The following is a 25,821-nucleotide window of genomic DNA, read 5'->3' as shown; positions in this document are numbered from 1 at the left end:
AGCTTGGGACTTTGCCTTCCCGTGTAGACTGTAGCATGTTAGGCCCATGGAATGGGACCCCGAGCCGATTCCGAACGCCTGCCGCAGGTTACTGGGTCCCCTCGTCGCCCATGTAGCTCTCCGGCGACGAGTCTCTTCTCTGCCATGCGGAGTAGAAGGCTGCTCCGCTTGGAGCAGGGTGATAAGGAGCGCACACCCTGTTCTGACGTGATCCGACTTGTAGCATAGTGGCTCCGCACCTTGGGCTCAACCGAGGAGACGTGGGTTTCAGTCCCAGTACTCCCCTTTTTATTCTGTGGTTCAAATGTTTTTTCCATCTGTTGCACCTGCAGGTTAGACAGATTAAGGAGATTTCTTCCCCTAAGTAGTCAACTACACCTAAGTAGCCCAGTGGTTGGGCGCAGTGAATACCACCAGGGGGGTTGTGGGTTCGATTCCACCCCTGCCCCTTTTACTTCGGTGTGCATTTCCCCTTGTGTTCGGTAGCCAGTTGCTGACAGGTGGGCCACAGGGCCCACATGTCATACTAGGAGGGCCTGAGGTCTATGACCAGTGGACCCCCCTGTTAATTGGGAGTAGTTTTTTAATATTATTTATTTTAGTTGTGAGGTATTTTTCCAAATATGGAATATTCCAGAAGAGGAATATGCCAAATCTGGCATATGCAAGAACAGTTCCTGTTCTTGACATTAGTGTAGTTTGATTATCTGCAATATTTCTTTAGATGTTTGTGGTGTTTTCCTGCATCCAAACATGGCAATATGATATATGGATTTGGGGAAGAAAATCCCAAGGAATTCAATGGTGGTACTGGAATTCAGTTTTATGCATTCCTATAGAAAAGTCACCTTGTGGTGAGGTGGCACTTGTTTATTTGTGTAGGGTGGTTTATGTGCATGATTAGAGGTTGTGCATGCATGCATCATTTTGTTTGTTGCATCATCATTTGCACGTGTTTATTAGTTGTTTGTTTCCTTTTGGGTAGCTACTGGGGTCGGAAACGAGTTCGAGGAGTCCGCGAGTTCGTGCACGAAGATGAGGAACAGTTCCACTCTGAAGAAATCACAGGCAAGATGATCGTGACCTTGACACCGTTTCTAACTTTGTTTTGCTTAGTGATTCGTTTCTATCGTTGCATCTCCGCTGCCTACCACATGATATATAGGCCATCAAACATTGACATGAAACTTAACACCTCCCCTCCTAGCAAATATTGTTTGGCTAAGTTAGGCTTGCTCAACCACTAATTTATTAGCATTTCTAGTTGCAGGTGCCAGCTGGTCCATGTGATAGGCATTTGATATCACCTTATAAATTGTTATTTAATTAATACACATATATACTTGTTAAATAGCGGAAGGCCTAGCCTTTTGCCGCGTGATTTGTTCCGCTGTCGCCGCTTTAGTTTCGGCTACCGGTGTTTTATTCCATAATTGAGCCCTCCTAACACGTTCGAGATTATTATGAGCACCCCCTTGATAAATCATTTAGTGTTAAGGCTTGTCCGGCAAGACCCAACTTTGGTGTTAATTTGCTAACAACTTAATAATAATAAAACATAGGGAATAGCTACCTCGAGGAACTTAATCAACCCCCAGGCCAGTGCTCCTCATGAGTGTTGGTCCAACCCAGAGCCGTTTGCGGGGCCAACCACGGAGATGTCTATCAGGCCACCATACGCTGTGCTTATCCGATGTGTCTTAAGACTGACATACGCGGCTCTTATCAGGGTTGTCAACACATCGAGCGGTCTTGCTGGACTTGTCTTACCTTAGCGATATATCTTGCGTTTTGGGATTCCGATGAGACTTTGGGTCTTCTCAGAGTTGAGGTTTTCCTCTAAGGAATCCTACGAGACCGCGAGTTTCATGGTTGAGGATTACTATGCGGCCTGTGGTAATTTGTGATGGACTAGTTGGAGCACCCCTGCAGGGTTAAATCTTTCGGAAAGCCGTTCCCGCGGTTATGTGGCAAACATGGATATTTTGTTAACGTCCGGTTCTAGATTACTTAAAGTAACTCAAATAAAACTTTCCAATGGTGTGCGTAACCGTGACTACCCCTTTCAGAGATCCTTCTCTGATCGAGAACATGGTGGGGTTATGAACGACGTAACTATGTTTCAAGATCACTTAGTGATCATTCTAGTCTTCGACCGTCTTACATAGACCACCATATCATATTTCTGTTCTTCGTAAGTTGGCCACCATGTATGCTTAGGATGCTGCAAACTCAAACACCTAACCCTACCTCACCCATTAACTTAGTTAGACTCGATACCAAGGCCCTGAGTTTGCTGAGTCCTCGTGGCTCGCAGTTTACTACAACCACCCACACATACACGTACTCTAGATGCAGACGTCCCCGAGGATACCCAGCTAAGGTGGGAGTTCAACAAAGGCAGTGGCGGACTGTATGTGACGTATCCCAAGGATTAGAGGCGCATGGTCGTGATCGTGGGACTAGCAAGGCGGGATAGCATGACTTTGTTGTTTATCTTGTCTATAGTCGGACCCTATCTTATGTATGAATAATGAATGCTTGTGTGGATTGTAATCTAGCATGTGGCGAGTGTAAGCCGAATCTTATACTCATCTCTCTATTTATGTAATGGCAATGTTAGCCTTCTTGCAATACGCTTAGATGTGACCCTTTCCCCTTTTGAGGCCTCGCCCCAAATAGGGAAAGTGTCGCATCTTAGTGGTTACACTTGGGATCATATTGCATTCTAGCATTTAAAGATTTTTCCTTCCACTTGCACAGCAATTTCTTAAGATCATCTCTATCCTTACAAGCAAGAAAGTCCCTAGCTACTTATCCTTCCATAACATAACCCTCGGGTATATTAGGCAATTCATATCTAGGAGAGCTAGTTCTAGCAGATGAATCATAGTGTTCAATTTCATCAGACATCAGATTCAGCAATATTATCAGTTTCAGCATTCATTCTAGCAATGTGTTCATCAAGAAATTCACCAAGTGGCACAGTAGTATCAAGCAAACTATCATAAGCATCATGCATAGCAGAAGTAGCATCATCAATTACTTGCGACATATCAGATTCAGTAGCAGGTGGTGGTGTCGCAAATTTACTCATAACACACGCTGAATCAAGTGCAGAGCTAGATGGCACTTCCTTACCCGCCCTCGTAGTTGAGGGGTAGATCTTGGTTTTAGTGTCTTTCAGATTCTTCATAGTTATCAACAGATATAAATTCCAAGTGACTCAGAGAATAAAGCTATGCTCCCCAGCAATGGTGCCACAAAAAGGTCTTGATAACCCACAAGTATAAGGGATCGCAACAGTTTTCGAGGGTAGAGTATTCAACCCAAATTTATTGATTCGACACAAGGGGAGCCAAAGAATATTCTCGAGTATTAGCAGCTCAGTTGTCAATTCAACCACACCTGAAAAACTTAATATCTGCAGCAAAGTATTTAGTAGCAAAGTAGTATGGAAGTAACGGTAATGGTGGCAAACGTGGCAGTAGCAGTTTTGTAGTGATCGTAACAGTAGCAACGGAAAAGTAACTTAGCAAAGACCAATATGTGGAAAGCTTGTAGGCAACGGATCGGTGATGGATAATTATGTTGGATGGCATTTATCATGCAACAGTCAGAACATAGGGTGATACAGAACTAGCTCCAATTCATCAATGTAATGTAGGTATGTATTCCATATATAGTCATACGTGCTTATGGAAAAGAACTTGCATGACATCTTTTGTCCTACACTCCCGTGGCAGAGGGCTCCTAATGGAAACTAAGGGATATTAAGGCCTCCTTTTAATACAGAACCGGACCAAAGCATTAGCACTTAGTGAATACATGAACTCCTCAAACTATGGTATTCACCAGAAAGAATCCCAATTATTGTCACCCTGGGGGATGCGGATCATAACTCGTAGTAGGTTTCTATAACTTGCAACATAAGATCAAGAAAACATATATATTCATGAAAACATAATAGGTTCAAATCTGAAATCATGGCACTCGGGCCCTATTGACAAGCATTAAGCATAGCAAAATCATAGCAGCATCAATCTCAGAACATAATGGATACTAGGGATCAAACCCTAACGAAACTAACTCGATTATATGATAGATCTCATCCAACCCATCATTGTCCATCAAGCCTATGATGGAATTACTCACGAACGATGGAGAGCATCATGAAATTGGTGATGCAGGATGGTTGGTGATGACGACGGCGTCGATTTCCCCTCTCCGGAGCCCAAATCAATCTCCAGATCTGCCCTCCTGAGGAAGAACAAGAGGTGGCGGCAGCTCCGTATCGTAAAAAATGATAAACTCTTCTCTCTGATTTTTCCTCTATAGATAGGAATATATAGGAGTGGAAACTAGGTCGGTGGAGCTTCACGGTCCCGACAAGCCAAGGGGCGGGGCCTAGGAGGTCGCGCCCTGCTGGCTTGTGTCCTCGGGATGGCCCCTCTCTGATAGATTATTTTCGCCTGTATTTTCTATTAAATCCAGAAATATTCTCCGTACATTTTCAGGTCAATCTGAGAACTTTTATTTCTACACAAAAATAACACTAAGGATATTCTGCTGAAAACAGCGTCAATTTGGGTTAGTTCCATTCAAATCATGCAAATTAGAGTCAAAAACAAGGGCAAAAGAGTTGGGAACGTTGGAGACGCATCACGCATCACCAACCCCGAGCCCTGGACCCTTTCCCTCCTGCCGGCAGAGCTCCCTTGGCAGCTAGCAGCAAGCTACGAACGATACCAGACATGGCAGCGCCGCCCAAGCCATCCCCGGCCGCCAGCTACCCCTGGTCCCCTCCCCCCTGCACCACCTGCTGCTGTTGAGCCATGATGCTGCCCTGCTGCACTCTCCTGCTGCCCCTGCCGCAATCAAGCGCAGTCGTCACCGGAAAGTTGATGTGGTTCATGCCCGCTTCGGTCGTGCCACGGCTAGAGCCACCCAGGCGTTTTCCATGTGCCCGATAGCTCATGGACCACCCTTGGAGTACCCAAGAGCCCCGCCACGTCGCCCCGACAGCAGTGGAGGCGTACGGTGAGGACCACAGTCGTTCTTATCCCCGAAGCCGCGGGAACTGACTCTCCCGGCCTATTTAAAGCCCCCTCCCCGAGTTCAAGCAGAGTAGAGTTCTTACCCCAACCGTAGGAAGCCCCGACCAGCATCAATTCAACCAGAGATGGTCACATTTCCCACCTCTGGCAGAAATGGCCGCCGCCACCCTCCTGCTAAATTCCGACGCTCCAGAGCTTCCCCCTCTCCACACCCTCACTTCTAGCCTAGACATGGACTCTAGAACCCATTCCCATCGCCAAATTTAGCCAGGAGCCGCTAGAGACCAAGGTTCCAGCATGTCGAAGCTCCATCCACCATTGGTGAAGCTCTGCTCAGTCTAGAGCTTCCCCGGGGTTCTATCCCCTCCCTGCGATGTGGCTTTCTTCCCTGATCTCGTGGATGGGCCGAGAGGCGGGAACGGTGCCCTGTGCCGCCGGCAATCATCGTCGGAGTAGCTTCGGCCACTGTCCCATGTGCGGGGAGGAAGGAGAAGAACCCGACGGGCGGGCCCCGTGTGTCGGTGAGTGAGCTGATGCCCGAGTGGCACAACCCCGCCTCCGTGTTTTCCCGCTTAGGAAACGTTCCCCTGTAAGTGTGTGTCCCCCTTTCTCCAAGCGTATTCCTTCCGAAGCGCTTCCTTTTATGTTTTAATTTGAAAAACAGATTTAAACGCAAACTTTAACTGCTCATAACTTTTTATTTACAACTCCAAATCAACTAATTCTTTTTCCTACCTATTTCAAATATCCTCTAGTTTATTTACGAATTTATTTCAAAAAAATCAAAAAAGTTTTGTGTGTTGTTTGAAATTGTGTGTTGATTTAAATATTTCAAAATAGGGACTTGGAGAGAGGAGGTTTGCTTCAAGATTTGGAGTGCACATCACCATCCTCAAACTCCAAAGGCAAGCATCTTGAACTCTGATTTGCATAAAGTTGTGTGATGTTTGTTGTGGTGCATCTATTGCGTGATTTTAGATTATGTTGATAAAAATCTTGCATGAAATCATACCTCGCATGAGAGCATGTGATGGATATTTTTGTTGCTATGTATGTGGAAGGCAAGTGGTGAGTGGGTACTGCCTCATGCCTTGTATGCTATATTGGTCTGGACAACCTCGGAGTAAGGTGTGTCGTGGTGGAAATGAGATAATGGGTTGACATCTCATGGGACAATAGTGGTCAGTGAAAGCACGTCGGGGTACGATGGTAGTAACCCTGGGATAATTCCTTCAGCAAGATTGGGTGGTACTAACCCTTGCAGGAAAATATTAAACCTCGTAAGTCGACCGAGATCGAGTATTCTCAGTATGTCACCTTACCCATCATGTTGCCACAGGTCTTTCCGACAGGGGATATGGTTTAGTAAGTCGTAAACCTATTACCAGGTACACACCAAGTATAGAGGCCAAGGTGAAGGTATCCATGGCCCTGGACTAAATCCAGTCATCCGGTGAGGGAGCATGGGTGTTTCGGTCTGGGACCGAGAGGGAAGAGCTCTTCCCTTGTATCACGCAGTATAAATTTGATCCCATGCTAGTCGAGGTTGGAGCCTACCTCTCTTATGGTTTTTCCCTGGCAGCATAGTCCGGGTGAAGCCGGGCTTCGCGGGGGTAAGAATGGGTGTGTACTGGTTCTGAGTGTTTACTTCTAAAATACCGTACGCGGGATTAGTCCGAGAGAATATTGAAACCCGTGGGTTGTGGGTAAAGAGTACACCCTCTGCACAGTCAAAATTATTTGAGTAGCCGTGTCCACGGTCAAGGACGATTAGTTGACTATCGGTTTTCGGAGGAAGTTAAAGAAATCCTGAGACTAATCATGAAATATGGTGGATGATCATACTATTATTATTATTACTGTGGACTAACCCCTATGATTATGATTGTTGGATATCCCTGGGACGGTTCTACCTCCTGGATATTCAATATTTATTATTGTTTCATATAAGCCCTTTCTGTGGTGTTGCTTAGACGCCCGAGTGTGGCATGCTCGTTATTATTCCTTATAAGCCCTTTCTGTGGTGTCGCGTAGATGCCCGAGTGTGGCATTCTCGTTATTTTTTCTTATAAGCCCTTTTTGTGGTGTCGCTTAGACGCCCGACTGCGACAACTATTATTATTTGCATGTGAACCCTTTTGGTGGTGTCGCTTAGACGCCCGACTGTGACAACTATTATTACTTGCATGTAAGCCCTTTTTGTGGTGTCGCTCAGACGCCCGACTACGGCACGCATGCTACTGCTTATTTATTGTTACCCTTCCTTGCATGTTTATACAACATTGGTGGAAATCGCTTATCTGCATGAATGCATCCACGAATTAAGTCTAATGGCATGGTAAAGTTATTAAGTGGACTATGCATGCTCACGTGCCTTAACTTCTCTGTTTTCTTGATGTTTGTGAGTACTTTCAAAGTACTCACTGGCTTGTCCCTGGCTACTGTCTTGGCCAGATTGCATTCGGAGAGGAGCACAACATCGTCAACCCCGGAGTCTAGGAGTCCAGGATAGCGGCCTGGTGAGATGGGAATTTAGCCAGGTCAGTTGTTCCTGTGGGAATGGAGTCCCATGGGCACTGGAGATTCCTCGAGTCGCTTCCACCATCAACCTCAGACTTTTGTCCAAGCTAGTAGACCTTCATGGTCTTGTAACCCAGATTTTGTATTTTGCTTGGATATTCTATACCAAGCGAGTGTCTACGAGCTAACAGTAGTCCTAGGGCTGGCGAACAAAAAGACCTATTATCTGGAAATTATTTTATCAAAAACCGATCGCCACACCCATTCACCAATATGAGCTTGATGTCTTATTATAGAGATGCTCTGGTGTATTTGTCCTTCTTCTCCTATTTCTTGCCTCTCTGTGAGTGTCTTCGTTCATCGGTATTCTCTACTCCTCTCTTTGCAAGGTGACTCATCCCTTGAGCTTCGTCTTCGAGGTGACTCTTCTCTTCGTTTGTAAGGAGTCGAGCACTCATTGGAGCAGTGTCCGGGTTTCCCACAGTTGTAGAATTTTCGGTGATGACTGGACGAACACTTCTAATCATACATTGAGCTTGAGCTTCTCTCTTTCCCTCAACTCTTATAGAACTTGTTGAATTTTCTGACCATGAGGCTTATCTCTTCATGAGTGACAAGAGTGTACTTTGAAGTAGCAGGAGCATCGCTTGAAGCTTTGTAAGCACAATTTGACTTGTTGTGCAACCTATCTTTGTCCTTGAGTGACATCTCATGAGCAACAATCCTACCAGTGACTTCAGTTGGGTTGACATCTTTGTAGTTTGGCATCATTTGGATCAATGTGCACACGGTGTCATACTTTCCATCAAGATCTCTAAGTATCTTCTTGATGATGAATTTTCCGGTCATCTTTTCGCTTCCTAAGCCGACAATCTCATTTGTGATGAGAGCTAGCCTAGAGTACATTTCAGCGACTCCTTCACCATCCTTCATCTTGAACTTATCACGCTGACTTTGGAGCACATCCAACTTAGAGTCTTTGACAGAATTGGTACCTTCATGCATATCGATCAAAGTATCCCAAATTTCTTTTGCATTCTCAAGGCAGCTGATTTTGTTGAATTCTTTGCCGCATAGACAGTTGAAGATGATGTCATAGGCTTGTGCGTTGAGTTGCAACATCTTTAGTTCATTCGTTGTCGCATCACGATATGGTTCACGCCCTTCTCCAAAGAAATTGCCTTGCACACCAAGACGAATAACAACCCATCCGGAAGGATTAAAACCAAGAATATGCATTTTCATATTATGCTTCCAACTAGCAACATTAGTGCCATCGAAGTATGGACCTCTACGGTGATAACTTCCCTCACTAGACGCCATACTCTCCTAGGTTGTGAAACCAACGCAATGGAGGCAAAAGCTCTGATACCACTTGTAGGATGAAAAGTATGTCTAGAGGGGGTGATTAGACTACTTGACAAGATAAAAGCGTAACCTTTTCCAATTTTAGTTGTGGGCCAGTTTTAGCAATTATGGCAAGTCAAGTACACCCTACACATGCAGTTCTAAGAGTATAGCAGCGGAATGTAAAACATGCAAGTGTAAAGTAAAGGAGTAAGGTAGGGAGATCAAACGCATGAGGTTGACACGGCGATTTTTGGCATTATTCCGATAGGTGGCGCTATCGTACGTCCATGTTAGTGGAGACTTCAACCCACGAAGGGTAACATCTGCGAGAGTCCACGGAGGGCTCCACCCACAAGGGGTCCACGAAGAAGCGACCTTGTCTATTTCACCACAGCTTCCGTCCATGAAGGACTAGCTTCACTATCGGTAGATCTTCATGAAGTAGGCGATCTCCTTGCCCTTACAAACATCTTGGTTCAACTCCACAACATGAAGTAGGAGGCTCCGAGGCGACACCTAAACAATCTAGGAGGCACCACGCTCCAAAAGGTAATAGATGTGGTAGAACGATGAACTCCTTGCTCTTGTGCTTCTAAAGATAGTCTCCTCAACACACAATCACTCTCTCATAGAATAGGCAAGGGTAGGAGAGGTTGATTTGGTGGAAAGCAGCTTGGGGAGTCTAGAGATAAGTTTCAAATGATTGGATTGGAATATCTTGATCTCAACACATGAGTAGGTGGCTCTCTCTCAGAAAAATGGATCTGGCAATGAAGTGTGTGTTCTGAGTGCTCCTCGAATGAGAGATGGGTGGAGGGGTATATATAGGTAGTCCCCAAAATCCAACTGTTACGCCTAAAGTGACCAACTCGGTGACACCGAAGTCATGAACTCGGTGGTACCAACTTGCACTAAAGGCAGCAACTTTTGAATCTCGGTAGAACCGATATACACAACTCGGTGACACCGAAAAGGTGGCTAACCGTCACATGACACAACTCGGTGGCACCGATACCCAAACTCAGAAATTTCGATTTTTGTACCGAGGCAACAAAACATTGGTCACTTAAACTCAGTAGCACCAATATGGTGGCTTTGGCTAGGGTTTTGTCTGGGATGAAAATCGATAGGGCCTAATTGAGAAACTTGGGGCGCTGATTTTGTGTATGTGACTTTGGACAAAATGGTTATGTGGGAAAATAACTGAGTATTTTTGATGGCTATCTCTGAGCACTTGAGCAACCAGTTCTTTTTATTACCTCACCCTCTTTTAATAGTATTGTCTTTCCTACGGACTCAAAAGTGATTTCTCACAAATATAAAATGATGAGTCTTCTAGCTTGAAGCTTGGGCCAATCTTATTTCTTTCTTGCATCAAGGGGAATCTCCACATAAGCCTTTAGCCAATGCATATTTTGAACTTTTCTGAAATATACTTGGATAAACATATTAGTCCAATGATGCATATGTTGTGATCAATTATCAAAATCACCCTAGGGAGCAATTGTGCTTTCAGTTTTACATCTAACGATGAAAAAACCATGTAGACGGGTTGCTCATCTTCCATATCATGAGTGTCTAGCCTCTTTGCACATTGCATGCACCTTCTCACAACTTAGTTTGAAAAATTCCCCCGCACCCGAACCATGCGGTCGCGGACAGTTGGTTTCTTATCATCCCCAAAATAACACAAACCATCATCGTTTTTCAATTGGACTCTCTAACCTTTTTTCCCGATTGTCCGATCTAAATCGGAGGGTTCAAACCTAGTCTAATTCTCAATATATAGACCACCTAGTTCAAAACCAGACCAAATCCTATTTTCTAGGGATCCTCCTAGCCGCGGCCACCCCAGTCTCCACCCTAGTCGCGGGAAAGGCCACGCCATAGCCTCGCGTCGCTGATACCGAGGCCAGAGCCCTGACCCGCGCCTGCTGCTCCCTTCCTCTGCTCCTTCGTTTCTTCTTTTTTTGAAATGATCATCTCTCCCTCTCTTGTTTCTCTAGGCAGGAGACATCCATTTCCGCCCTAGGATCTCCCGATCCACTGGAACTTGCAGTCTCAACCTTGCTGAGGCAAGCAACCAGAGAATCTCCTGCATCCAGCCGAAGGAGCTGACGAGAGCCACTACCCGGTGCCATTGCCAGCAAGCATCGACAGCTCGCCACAGCCAGCAGTAGCCACCAAGACCTCCTGGAGCTCACCGGCGCCACAGGAGCCAGCACCTTCAAACTTCATCAGACCGGAGGAGCACCGGACCAACATGAATGTGCCCTTCCTCTCCATCCTAACCTCCATTTCTTTCCTTTCACACCCAGCTCTTCTCTCCAAGCGCCCTCTCCCTGTAGCCTCCCGTCAACGCTGCCTTAAGCTGGACCTCACCGTTGACCATGTCGGACGCCATTGACCGCTTTGGATCCGGCCTTCGAGTCACATGCTTCGCCCTCGTTCGGGTCATCCGGATCTCGTGTCTCCGTTGCATGTCACCTTCTCTGGTTGCCTCCCTGCGAGGCCTATTTTCCAAGATTTTGGAGTTCGTCATGGCCGAAAGGCTTCGATTTGATGCGTAGACCCGTTCTGGTTCATATGTAGTTATGCCATGCCACTGTTTTCATTTACAAGCACTGTGCTAGTCGAGTTGGTCACTGCTGCGCATAGTAGTACAAGGGGTCTCGGGTTCGAATTCGAGGTGCCCTAGTTTGTTCTTTCTTATTTATGTTAACATGCAAGCCACTGTTTTGTATTTCAGTTTCATCAGATCAACGTCGGGGTCTGATACATCTTGTGCACATATCCACCTTGTATCAAATTCATATTGTAGGCCACATGTCAGCCGTGCATGCATCTATCTAGGAGGTCGTGGGTTCGAGTCCTAGTCTCTTCATATTTTGCCTCGCATTTTAATTTTAGCGTGAGTCTGAGTTCCTTTACCCACCTATCATACACCATGCGGATCTAAGCTTGATTCTCATATTTGGCCCGTTTCATTTTTTGTGTTCTATGAATAAATCAATTAACCACGAAATAACAATTTTGCAGAAAACAACTCGAACTTCATGCATTTAATATCTCAGAAATCGTGTGTTGAATTAAAATGAATTATATATGAAAAATGTTCAGAATTTTATGTAGATTAATAATATCCAACTTTCACACATGTTTAAAATGTTGTTTGCCTTAATTTGCACAAATTCTATGCTAAAACGGTGTTGCTCCGGTCCACTGAAGTTTGAAGACGTAAAATCAAAAAACGTGTGCGACTTGACCGACTATAGTGCCGCTACAGGTTTACAAGCACTGTGCTAGTCGAGTTGGTCACTGCTGCGCATAGTAGTACAAGGGGTCTCGGGTTCGAATTCGAGGTGCCCTAGTTTGTTCTTTCTTATTTATGTTAACATGCAAGCCACTGTTTTGTATTTCAGTTTCATCAGATCAACGTCGGGGTCTGATACATCTTGTGCACATATCCACCTTGTATCAAATTCATATTGTAGGCCACATGTCAGCCGTGCATGCATCTATCTAGGAGGTCGTGGGTTCGAGTCCTAGTCTCTTCATATTTTGCCTCGCATTTTAATTTTAGCGTGAGTCTGAGTTCCTTTACCCACCTATCATACACCATGCGGATCTAAGCTTGATTCTCATATTTGGCCCGTTTCATTTTTTGTGTTCTATGAATAAATCAATTAACCACGAAATAACAATTTTGCAGAAAACAACTCGAACTTCATGCATTTAATATCTCAGAAATCGTGTGTTGAATTAAAATGAATTATATATGAAAAATGTTCAGAATTTTATGTAGATTAATAATATCCAACTATCACACATGTTTAAAATGTTGTTTGCCTTAATTTGCACAAATTCTATGCTAAAACGGTGTTGCTCCGGTCCACTGAAGTTTGAAGACGTAAAATCGAAAAACGTGTGCGACGTGACCGACTATAGTGCCGCTACAGGTTTAATGGTTTGAGTATCAAATGGGCTCTGACTGCGAGGAAATTTGCACGCGTCTACCTACAATATATTGGGACCGCACGCCAACTTTTTACCCATTCCGAGAATGTTTTATACGCACTTTAAAAAGAATATTTTTAACGATGCCGCCTACACGTACGAGTGTGTTTGATCTTGAGACGGTTAACGACAATTACCACCAACCACGAACAGAGTGCCTATGCAATGTGAATGATGCGATGATGAATATGACAAACAAATAAATAACACGACAAAACTCAAAATTACTAGAAGGCATCTCAAGTGTCGGTCTAAAACTGTTACAGGGCCATCATTAGGTGTGAAACCCTACTCCTATGTTGGTGGATTGATTGTGTATGAACGCAAGTTACAGGGAGCACAACTAATCGACATGAATGTGCGGGAAGTACAACTTGTGCGCATAAATAAGCCAAGTGTTGGAACATTGTAAATGTAGCAATGGCCCTCGTTTTATAGGTTAAGGGATCTCCACACTAGCAAAATGGTAATTACAGTGTGTAAATAGTGGCTACAATACAAAGTACCTAACTCCAACGGTTAGGACGAATGCATTAAATATGTCGTGAGGTGTCATGTTGCAGATGTCCTCCAACATGGAATGTCTTCCCTTACGTGACGTCCTCAAAAAACTACATGAGATTATCCAATTGACAATAGTATTCATGCAGACCCAAGAGGACAAGACTTTCGGAAAATCTGACAATATATATCCATGCCATGCTTTTTAAGGACATGCATCAAACAAGAAAGCTTCCTTCCTTTTGTGACCAGCCAACCTAATTCATCTATTTGCCTATTTACCTAACTACACAGATCAAGAAAACCTCACAAAAAATACGAAGGACAAACCACTCAATGCATGACAGATGATAGGAAATTGGCTACACATATATCCAACTCTCTGATGGTGACGGGTAAATCTGCGGGATGGTAAAAACAAAGCCTTCTAATGTGCTTCTATCTACAGGAACAAACTCTTGATGTTGATGGGTGAACAAGTACCAAATCTAATGGAAGCAATCACAATGCTGCAAATATATGCTATGCTACACATCACCCATCACAAATCACCAATGGATCGAGAACAGATTAAGAACACATATATTTCTGACTTCTAGATCAAGAACATGAACGAGTAACCCTAACCTCAAGATCCGCGGGATGAGGTTGGTGAAGGAGGAATAGATTAATTGGAAATCCACAAATGAGCCTTGGTGCTCCTCGTCGGTAGCTTCAACTGTCCATCCTCATCGACGGCGCGTCGGTGACGGCTGGCGTGGTCGTTTCCGGCGATAGATGTGGCTTCATCATATCCGGCGGCTATACCAGCAGGAGATGACCGAGGGAAGGCGGTAGCGCTCGACTTGAAGGAGACCGAGGGAAGGTGGTGGCACTGGAATCGAAGAGAGGCAGTGACGCAGATACATCGAGGGGGTCGTGGGGGGAGGAGGATGTTGGGTAACGTAGCATAAATTCAAAAAAATTCCTACGCTTATTCAGATATTCCTATGGAGAGACTAGCAACGAGAGAGGGGTGAGAGCATCTTCATACCTTTGAAGATTGCTAAGCGGAAGCGTTGCTAGAACGCGGTTGATGGAGTCGTACTCGCAGTGCGATTCCGATCTAGTGCCAAACCACGGCACCTCCGCGTTCAACACACGTGCAACCCGGTGACGTCTCCCGCACCTTGATCCAGCAAGGAGGAGGGAGAGTTTGGGGAAGATCTCTGGCAGCACGACGGCGTGGTGTCGACGGAGAGACGAGGTCTCCCGGCAGGGCTTCGCCAAGCACCAGCAGAGAGGAGGCAAAGAAGAGCACGGCTGCGCCGAGGGAGAGGGAAAACTATGTGTCAAACAGCCCCGAAACCCCCACTATATATAGGAGGAGAGAAGGGGGGTGCCACCCCTAGGGTTCCCACCCTAGGTGGTGCGGCAGCCCCCCCTAGATGGGAGGTGCGGCGGCCAGGGAGGGGGAGTGGGTGGCGCACCCCTAGGTGGGCCTTAGGCCCACCAGCGCCTAGGGTTCCCCCCCTCTCCACCTCCTGCGCCTTGGGCTGAGTGTGGGGGGCGCACCAGCCCACCTAGGGGCTGGTTCCCTCCCGCACTTGGCCCATCTAGCCTCCCGGGGTTGTGGCCCCTTCCGGTGGACCCCCGGGACCACTTCTGGTGGTCCCGGTACGTTACCGGCGACGCCCGAAACACTTCCGGTGTCCAAAACCATCCGTCATATATATCAATCTTTACCTTCGGACCATTCGGGAGCTCCTCGTGACGTCCGGGATCTCATCCAGGACTCCGAACAACTTTCGGTAACCTCGTATAACAAGTCCCTATAACCCTAGCGTCATCGAACCTTAAGTGTGTAGACCCTACGGGTTCGGGAGACAGGCAGACATGACCGAGACACCTCTCCGGCCAATAACCACCAGCGGGGTCTGGATACCCATGGTGGCTCCCACTTGCTCCCCGATGATCTCATCGGATGAACCACGATGTCAAGGATTCAATCAATCCCGTATACAATTCCCTTTGTGTGTCGGTATAGAACTTGCCCGAGATTCGATCGTCGGTATACCTATACGTTGTTCAATCTCGTTACCGGTAAGTCTCTTTACTCGTTCCGTAGCACGTCATTGTGTGACTAACTCCTTAGTCACATTGAGCTCATGATGATGTTCTACCGAGTGGGTCCAGAGATACCTCTCCGTCACGCGGAGTGACAAATCCCGATCTCGATTCGTGCCAACCCAACAGACACTTTCAGAGGTACCCGTAGTGCACCTTTGTAGTCACCCAGTTACGTTGTGACGTTTGATACACCCAAAGCACTCCTACGGTATCCTGGAGTTGCACAATCTCACGGTCGAAGGAAAAGACACTTGACATTAGAAAAGCTTTAGCATATGAACAATACGATCTAGTGCTATGCATAGGATTGGGACTTGTCCATCACATCATTCTCCCAATGATGTGATCCCGTTATCAATGACATCTAATGCCCATGACTAGGAAACCATGATCATCTATTGACTATCGAGCTAGCCAACTAGAGGCTTGCTAGGGACACATTGTGATCTATTTATTCACAATTGTATTACTGTTTCCTGTTAATGCAATTATAGCATGAACAATAGACAATTATCATGAACAAGGAAATATGATAATAACCATTTTATTATTGCTCTACGGCATATTTCCAAAAGTCTCCCACTTGCACTAGAGTCAATAATCTAGTCACATTGTGATGTATCGAACACCCATAGCATTATGGTGTTGATCATGTTTTGCTCGTGGAAGAGGCTTAGTCAATGGGTCTGCAACATTCAGATCCGTGTGTACTTCACAAATCTCTATTACTCCACTCTGGACATGGTCCTGGATGGAGTTGTAGCGGCATTTGATGTGCTTCGTCTTCCGGTGAAACCTAGGTCCTTGGCTATGGCAATGGCCCTAGTGTTATCACACAAGAGTGTCATTGGACCCGACGCGCTTGGAACCACTCCAAGGTCGGTGATGAGCTCCTTCATCCAAATTCCTTCATGAGCCGCTTCTGAAGCAGCTATGTACTCCGCTTCACATGTAGATGCTGCCACGACTTCTTGCTTGCTGCTGCACCAGCTCACTACCCCACCATTCAAAACATATATGTATCCGGTCTGTGACTTAGAGTCATCCTGATCTGTGTCGAAGCTAGCGTCGACGTAACCCTTTACGACGAGCTCTTCATCACCTCCATAAACGAGAAACATTTCCTTAGTCCTTTTCAGGTACTTAAGGATATTCTTGACCGCTGTCCAGTGTTCCATACCAGGATCACTTTGGTACCTCCCTACCAAACCTATGGCAAGGTTTATATCAGGTCTGCTACACAGCATGGCATACATAAGAGAGCCTACGACTGAAGCGTAGGAGACAGAACTCATCTTCTCTCTATCTCTGCTGTGGTCGGCGACTGAATCTTACTCAATCTCATACCTTGCAAAACTGGCAAGAACCCTTTCTTTGAGTTTTCCATATTGAACTTCTTCGATATCTTGTCAAGGTATGTACTTTGCGGAAGACCTATGAGGCGTCTCGATCTATCTCTATAGATCTTGATGCTTAATATGTATGTATCTTCTCCAAGGTCCTTCATTGAAAAACTCTTGTTCAAATAGGCCTTTATGCTCTCCAACATCTCTATATTATTCCCCATCAATAATATGTCATCCACATACAGTATGAGGAAAGCTACAGAGCTCCCACTCACTTTCTTGTACAGACAGGCTTCTCTGTAAACCTGTATGAACCCAAATGCTTTAATCACCTCATTAAAGCGAATGTTCCAACTCCGAGATGCTTGCACCAGCCCCTAGATGGAGCGCTGGAGCTTGCACACTTTGTTAGCACCCTTAGGGTCGACAAAACCTTCTGGATGCATCATACACAACTCTTCCTTAAGGTTCCCGTTAAGGAACGTTGTTTTGACGTCCATTTGCCAAATATCATAATCATAAAAGGCGGCAATTGCTAACATGATTCGGATTGATTTCAGCTTCGCTACAGGAGAGAAAGTCTCTTCGTAGTCAATTCCTTAAATTTGTCGAAAACCCTTTGCGACAAGTCGAGCTTTATAAACGGTTATATTACTGTTTGCATCAGTCTTCTTGAAGATCCATTTATTTTCTATGGCTCGCCGCTCATCGGGAAAGTCCACCAAAGTCCATACTTTGTTCTCATACATGGATCCTATCTCGGATTTCATAGCTTCAAGCCATTTGTTGGCATTCGGGCCTGCCATCGCTTCTTCATAGTTCGAAGGTTCACCGTTGTCTAACAACATGATTTCCATTACAGGGTTGCCGTACCACACTGGTGCGGAGCGTACCCTTGTGGACCTTCATGGCTTAGTAGTAATTTGATCTGAAGCTTCATGATCATTATCATTAACTTCCTCTTCAGTTGGTGTAGGCGCCACAGGGACAACTTCCCGTGCTGCGATACTATCCTGTTCGAGAGGGGGTGTAATTACCTCATCAAGTTCTACCTTCCTCCCACTTACTTCTTTCGAGAGAAACTCTTTCTCTAGAAAGGATCCGTTCTTGGCAACAAAGGTTTTACCTTCGGATCTAAGATAGAAGGTATACCCAATAGTTTCCTTAGGGTATCCTATGAATACGCATTTCTCCGCTTTGGGTTCGAGCTTTTCTGGTTGAAGTTTCTTCACATAAGCATCGCAGCCCCAAACTTTAAGAAACGACAACATAGGTTTCTTGCCAAACCATAGTTCATACGGTGTCATCTCAACGGATTTAGACGGTGCCCTATTTAAAGTGAATGATGTAGTTTCTAATGCGTATCCATAAAATGATAGCGGTAAGTCGGTAAGAGACATCATAGATCGTACCATATCTAATAAAGTGTGATTACGACGTTCAGACACTCCGTTGCGTTGCGGTGTGCCAGGCGGCGGCAGTTGTGAAACGATTCCACACTTCCTTAGGTGTGTGCCAAACTCGTGACTCAAATACTCTCATCCACGATCAGATCGTAGACACTTAATTTTTCTGTCACGTTGATTCTCGACCTCACTCTGAACTTGAACTTTTCAAATGTCTCAGATTTGTGCTTCATCAAGTAGATATACCCATACCTACTCAAATCATCGGTGAGAGTGAGAACATAACGATAGCCACCACGAGCTTCAACGTTCATTGGACCACACACATCAGTATGTATTATTTCCAATAAGTCGTTTGCTCTCTCCATTATTCCTGAGAATGGGGTCTTAGTCATCTTGCCCATGAGGCACGGTTCGCATGTGTCAAATGATTCAAAGTCAAGAGACTCTAATAGTCCATCAGTATGGAGCTTCTTGATGCGCTTAACGCCGATATGACCAAGGCGGCAGTGCCACAAGTATGTGGGACTATCATTATCAACTTTACATCTTTTGGTACTCACACTATGAATATGCGTAACATCACGATCGAGATTCATCAAGAATAAACCATTCACCAGCGGAGCATGACCATAAAACATATCACTCATATAAATAGAACAACCATTATTCTCTGACTTAAATGAGTAGCCGTCTCGCATTAAGCAAGACCCTGATACAATATTCATGCTCAAAGCTGGTACTAAATAAAAATTATTAAGGTTTAAAACTAATCCTGACGGTAGATGTAGAGGTAGTGTGCCGATGGCGATCACATCGACCTTGGAGCCATTCCCGACGTGCATCGTCACCTCGTCCTTGGCCAGTCTCCGCTTATTCCGCAATTCCCGCTTTCAGTTGCAAATGTGAGCAACAGCATCGGTATCAAATACCCAGGATCTACTACGAGCGCTGGTAAGGTACACATCAATCACATGTATATCACATATACCTTTAACGTTGCCGGCCTTCTTGTCCGCTAAGTATTTGGGGCAGTTCCGCTTAAAGTGACCCTTTCCCTTGCAATAGAACCACTCAGTCTCAGGCTTGGGTCCATTCTTTTTCTTCTTCCCAACATCTGGCTTACCGGGCGCGGCAACAGCTTTGCCGTCTTTCTTGAAGTTCTTCTTACCCTTGCCCTTCTTGAAACTAGTGGTCTTGTTGACCATCAACACTTGATGCTCTTTCTTGATTTCTACTTCTGCAGACTTGAGCATCGAGTACAACTCGGGAATGGTCTTCTCCATCCCTTGCATGTTGTAGTTCAGCACAAAACCTTTGTAGCTTGCTGGGACAAACTGGAGGATTCTGTCAATTATAGCATCATCCGGAAGTTTGACTCCAAGTGAAGTCAGACGACCGTGTAACCCACACATTTTGAGTATGTGCTCACTGACAGAACTGTTCTCCTCCATCTTACAGCTAAAGAACTTGTCGGAGACTTCATATCTCTCGACACGGGCATGAGCTTGAAAAACTAGCTTCATCTCTTGGAACATCTCATATGCACCGTGTTGCTCAAAACGCCTTTGGAGCCCCGTTTCTAAACTGTATAACATGCCATACCTATCCAGAGAGTAGTCATCACTTCGCGTTTGCCAGACGTTCAGAATGTCCTGGACTGCTGCGGGAGCGGGAGGGTCACCTAGCGGCGCATCAAGGACATAAGCCTTTTTAGATGCTTCAAGGATGAGCTTCAAGTTGCAAACCCAGTCCGCATAGTTGCTACCATCATCTTTCAGCTTGTTTTTCTCTAGGAATGCGTTGAAATTGAGGTTGACGTTGGCCATCTACAATATTTATAAAGACAACTTTTAGACTAAGTTCATGACAATTAAGTTCATTTAATCAAATTAAGTATGAACTCCCACTTAAATCGACATCCCTTTAGTCATCTAAGTGATACATGATCCATGTTGACTAACCCGTGTCCGATCATCACGTGAGACGGACTAGTCACCATGGTGAGCAACTTCATGCTGATCGTATTCAACCATACGACTCATGTTCGACCTTTCGGTCTCTTGTATTCGAGGTCATGTATGTACATGCTAAGCTCGTCGAGTCAACCTAGGTGTTTCGCGTGTGTAAATCTGGCTTACACCCGTTGTATGCGAACGTTAGAATATATCACACCCGATCATCGCGTGGTGCTTCGAGACAACGATCCTTCGCAACGGTGCACACTTAGGGGAAAACGTTCTCGAAATTTTAAGAGGGATCATCTTATTATGCTACCGTCGTTCTAAGAAATAAGATGAAAAACATGATAAACATCACAATGCAATCATATAGTGACATGATATGGCCATTATCATCTTTGCTCTTTCGATCTCCATCTTCAGGCATCGCATGATCATCTTGTCACCGGCGTGACACCATGATCTCCATCATCATGATCTCTATCATCGTGTCTCCGTGAAGTCATCACGCCAACTACTACTATCACTACTACTATAGCTAACCGTTAGCAATGAAGTAAAAGTAGTAAGCACATGGCGTTGCATCTCATGCAATAAATTAAGACAACTCCTATGGCTCCTGCCGGTTGTCATACTCATCGACATGCAAGTCGTGAAACCTATTACAATAACATGATCATATCATACATCATACATGCAACATCACAACTTTGGCCATATCACATCACATGTCAAACCCTGCAAAAACAAGTTAGACGTCCTCTAATTGTTGTTGCAAGTTTTACGTGGCTGATTTGGGTTTCTAGCAAGAACGCCTTCTTACCTACGTGAAAGCCACAACGATGATATGCCAAAGCTATTTACCCTTCGTTAGGAGCCTTCTCATCAAATCCAATCCGACTAGAGTGGGAGAGACAGACACCCGCTAGCCACCTTTATGCACGGTGTGCATGTCTGTCGGTGGAACCAGTCTCACGTAAGCGTACGTGTAAGGTCGGTCTGGGCCGCTTCATCCCACAATACCGCCAGATAAGAATAAGACTAGTAGCGGCAAGCAATTGAAAAATCATCGCCTACTCGTGCATAGAATCTATGCATAGAAAACCTAGCTCGGATGCCACTGTTGGTAGCGTAGCATAAATTCAAAAAAATTCCTACGCATATTCAGATCTTCCTATGGAGAGACCAGCAACGAGAGAGGGGTGAGTGCATCTTCATACCTTTGAAGATCGCTAAGCGGAAGCATTGCTAGAACGCGGTTGATGGAGTCGTACTCGCGGCGATTCAGATCGCGGTGTGATTCCAATCTAGTGCCGAACCACGGCACCTCCGCGTTCAACACACGTGCAGCCAGGTGACATCTCCCGCACCTTGATCCAGCAAGGAGGAGGGAGAGGTTGGGGAAGATCTCCGGCAGCATGACGGCGTGGTGTCGATGGAGAGACGAGGTCTCCCGGCAGGGCTTCACCAAGCACCGGCAGAGAGGAGGAAAAGAAGAGTAGGGCTGCGTCGAGGGAGAGGGGAAACTGTGTGTCAAACAACCCCGAAACCCCCACTATATATAGGAGGAGGGGAGGGGGGTGCCACCCCTAGGGTTCCCACCCTAGGTGGTGTGGCAGCCCCCCCCCCCAGATGGGAGGTGCGGCGGCCAGGGCAGGGGGAGGGGGTGGCACAACCCTAGGTGGGCCTTAGGCCCACCAGCGCCTAGGGTTCCCCCCCCCCCTCTCCACCTCCTGCGCCTTGGGCTGAGTGTGGGGGCGCACTAGCCCACCTAGGGGCTGGTTCCCTCCTGCACTTGGACCATCTAGCCTCCCGGGGTTGTGGCCCCCTTCCGGTGGACCCCTCGGACCACTTCCGGTGGTCCCGGTACGTTACGGGCGACGCCCGAAACACTTCCGGTGTCCAGAACCATCCGTCCTATATATCAATCTTTACCTCCGGACCATTCCGGAGCTTCTCGTGACATCCGGGGTCTCATACGGGATTCCGAACAACTTTCAGTAACCTCGTATAACAATTCCCTATAACCCTAGCGTCATCGAACCTTAAGTGTGTAGACCCTACTCGGGAGACGGGCAGACATGACCGGGACACCTCTCCGGCCAATAACCATCAGCGGGGTCTGGATACCCATGGTGGCTCCCACTTGCTCCACGATGATCTCATCGAATGAACTACGATGTCAAGGATTCAATCAATCCTGTATACAATTCCCTTTGTCTATCGGTATAGAACTTCCCGAGATTCGATCGTCGGTATACCTATACCTTGTTCAATCTCGTTACCGGTAAGTCTCGTTACTCATTCCGTAGCACGTCATCGTGTGACTAACTCCTTAGTCACATTGAGCTCATGATGATGTTCTACCGAGTGGGTCCAGAGATACCTCTCCGTCACGGGGAGTGATAAATCCCGATCTCGATTCGTGCCAACCCAACAGACACTTTCAGAGGTACCCGTAGTGCACCTTTATAGTCACCCAGTTACGTTGTGACGTTTGATACACCCAAAGCACTCATACGGTATCTGGGAGTTGCACAATCTCACGGTCGAAGGAAAAGACACTTGACATTAGAAAAGCTTTAGCATACGAACAATACGATCTAGTGCTATGCTTAGGATTGGGTCTTGTCCATCACATCATTCTCCCAATGATGTGATCCCGTTATGAATGACATCTAATGCCCATGACCAGGAAACCATGATCATCTATTGACTATAGAGCTAGCCAACTAGAGGCTTGCTAGGGACACATTGTGATCTATTTATTCACACATGTATTACTGTTTCCTGTTAATACAATTATAGCATGAACAATAGACGATTATCATGAACAAGGAAATATGATAATAACCATTTTATTATTGCCTCTAGGGCATATTTCCAAGAGAGGAGGGCTTGCTGGAAATATGCCCTAGAGGCAATAATAAATTGGTTATTATTATATTTCCTTGTTCATTCTAATGCTATAATTGTATTAACCGGAAACCGTAATACATGTGTGAATACATAGACCACAACATGTCCCTAGTGAGCCTCTAGTTGGCTAGCCCGTTGATCATTAGATGGTCATCGTTTGCCGATCATGGACATTGGATGTCATTGATAACGGGATCACATCATTAGGAGAATGATGTGATGGACAAGACCCAATCCTAAGCATAGCACAAGATCGTGTAGTTCGTCTACAAGAGCTTTTCTAATGTCAAGTATCAGTTCCTTAGACCATCAGATTCTGCAACTCCCGGATACCATAGGAGTGCTTTGGGTGTATCAAACGTCACAACATAACTGGGTGATTATAAAGGTGCACCACGGGTATCTCCGAAAGTGTTTGTTGGGTTGGTACGAATCGAGACTGGAATTTGTCGCTCCGTGTGACGGAGAGGTATCTCTGGGCCCACTCGGTAATGCATCATCATAATGAGCTCAATGTTACTAAGGAGTTAGCCATGGGATGATGTGTTGCGGAACGAGTAAAGTGACTTGCCGATAACGAGATTGAACAAGGTATAGGGATACCGATGATCGAATCTCGGGCAAGTATCATACCGGTAGACAAAGGGAATTGCATACGGGATTGAGAATCCTCGACATTATGGTTCATCTGATGAGATCATCGTGCAACATGTGGGATCCAACATGGATATCCAGACCCCGTTGTTAGTTATTGGCCGGAGAGGTGTCTCGGTCATGTCTGCATGTTTCCCGGACCCGTAGGGTCTACACACTTAAGGTTCGATGACGCTAGAGTTGTTATGGGAATCATATATGTGGTTAATGAAAGTTGTTCGGAGTCCCGGATGAGATCCCAGACGTCACGAGGAGTTCCAGAATGGTCCGGAGGTGAAGATTTATATATGGGAAGTCCTATTTTGGCCACGAGAAAATGTTTGGGATTTCTCGGTATTGTATCGGGAAGGTTCTAGAAGGTGTCGGAGTGGGGCCCACCTGCATAGGGACCCACATGAACGTGGGTATTGGGGGCAAGGCCCCACGCCCCTAGTCAAGGCGCAGCAAGATCCGCCCTTAGAAGGAATAAGATCATATCCCGAAGGGATAAGATCAAGATCCCTAAAAAGGGGGGTAACAATCGGTGGGGAAGGGAAAGGATGGGATTTATTTCCTCCAACCTTTAACAACGCTCCAATGGACTTGGAGGGCAATAAATCAACCCCCTCCACCCCTATATATAGTGGGGAGGCGCATGGGAGTTGAACCCTAGCCCTGGTGCACCCCTCCCCCTCCTACACCACCTCCTCCTCGGTTGAGGATGTTACCTGCGGTGTAACCCGCGCTAACTGAGTCGGGTCGCTAAAGGGGCGACTCATACTTTCTTAATACAAGCCTTAGCCCAAGGGCCCATGAGCTGGATGGCGGTTCAGGATTGATGCAGAAGATAAGCAGCCTAGGAGGTTTCCAGTCTTGGAGAGCACGGCGACTTAGAGATATAGAAGGCCACAATCTGTAGCGTGGCTAGGACTCTTGTAAACCCTCGGGCCTCGACCTATATATAAAGGCGAGTCTATGGGGTGGATAGGGCAAGTTAGAAATCATCGAGAGCTACGTCAGGCGAGTTACGCCCTCCTTGTAATCGAGTCCATCATCAATCTACACAAAGCAGGACGTAGGCTTTTACCTCCACACGAGGGGCCAAACCTGGGTAAATCTGAGTCTCGCTTTTGCTCACCCCCTTTGAGTCGCCACCAAGGTGCGATGGCTCCTTCACTAAGTCCTTTCACGAGGACATCTGCCGTGACAAAACCACGACAGTTGGCGCCCACCGTGGGGCTAGCGCACGATGGAGTTGAGTTCTCAAAGGGAGCGCTACCAGGGTCAGGAAACTATGCGATCGGCATCATGATGAAGAGCCGTCGTGGAAAATACTACATAGACAACTCACGGTGGGGGCCTGAAGCCGATTTAATCGAATCTGGTTACAGGGTCCCCTTCGGCAAGGTCAATATCTTCATCGGCATCTTTGGAGCGCTCGTGCCTGAGCCGGACACCTCCACCGACATCGTCGAGCTGGCTATGTACGCCTTCCCCATCACACGTCAGGACAGGAGACGCCATGTTTTCGTCAGCTTTACGCAGGGAGCCAGCGTACAGGACGAACCAGCAGTCCAGGAGATCACCCCCATGAACTTTGTCGATGAGTCATCCATGGGCGACACAGATTCAATCTACCCTCTCGATGAGGGACAACTCGGAGGGTTGCCACTCGCGGCAAACTCCGAGGACTTTGAAGGACCCCGTCAACAAGTCGCCATCTACATGGCGGGGGCGGCACAACCTCAGCCAAACCCGGCCGGCAACAATGAGACTGGCGAGTCGTTGAAAACTTCGGCTCAAGCCATGGCGGATTTGGCGGCGGAAATCACCAGACTCATGGCAACTATTGTGACGGCGGAGAATCAGGAAACGATCAATGCTGAACTGGCGAAGCTGCAGGAGGAGATGGCCAAGACTCAGCGGGACGTGGAAGGGGAAGCCGCCAGGATGGTGGCACAGCGGGCCCAGATCATCTCGGAGACAGAACGGCTGAACACCG

Source organism: Hordeum vulgare, chromosome 2H (assembly GCF_904849725.1).
Source record: "Hordeum vulgare subsp. vulgare chromosome 2H, MorexV3_pseudomolecules_assembly, whole genome shotgun sequence".
In the NCBI taxonomy this organism is placed as follows: domain Eukaryota; kingdom Viridiplantae; phylum Streptophyta; class Magnoliopsida; order Poales; family Poaceae; genus Hordeum; species Hordeum vulgare.
This window is presented reverse-complemented; position numbering follows the sequence as displayed.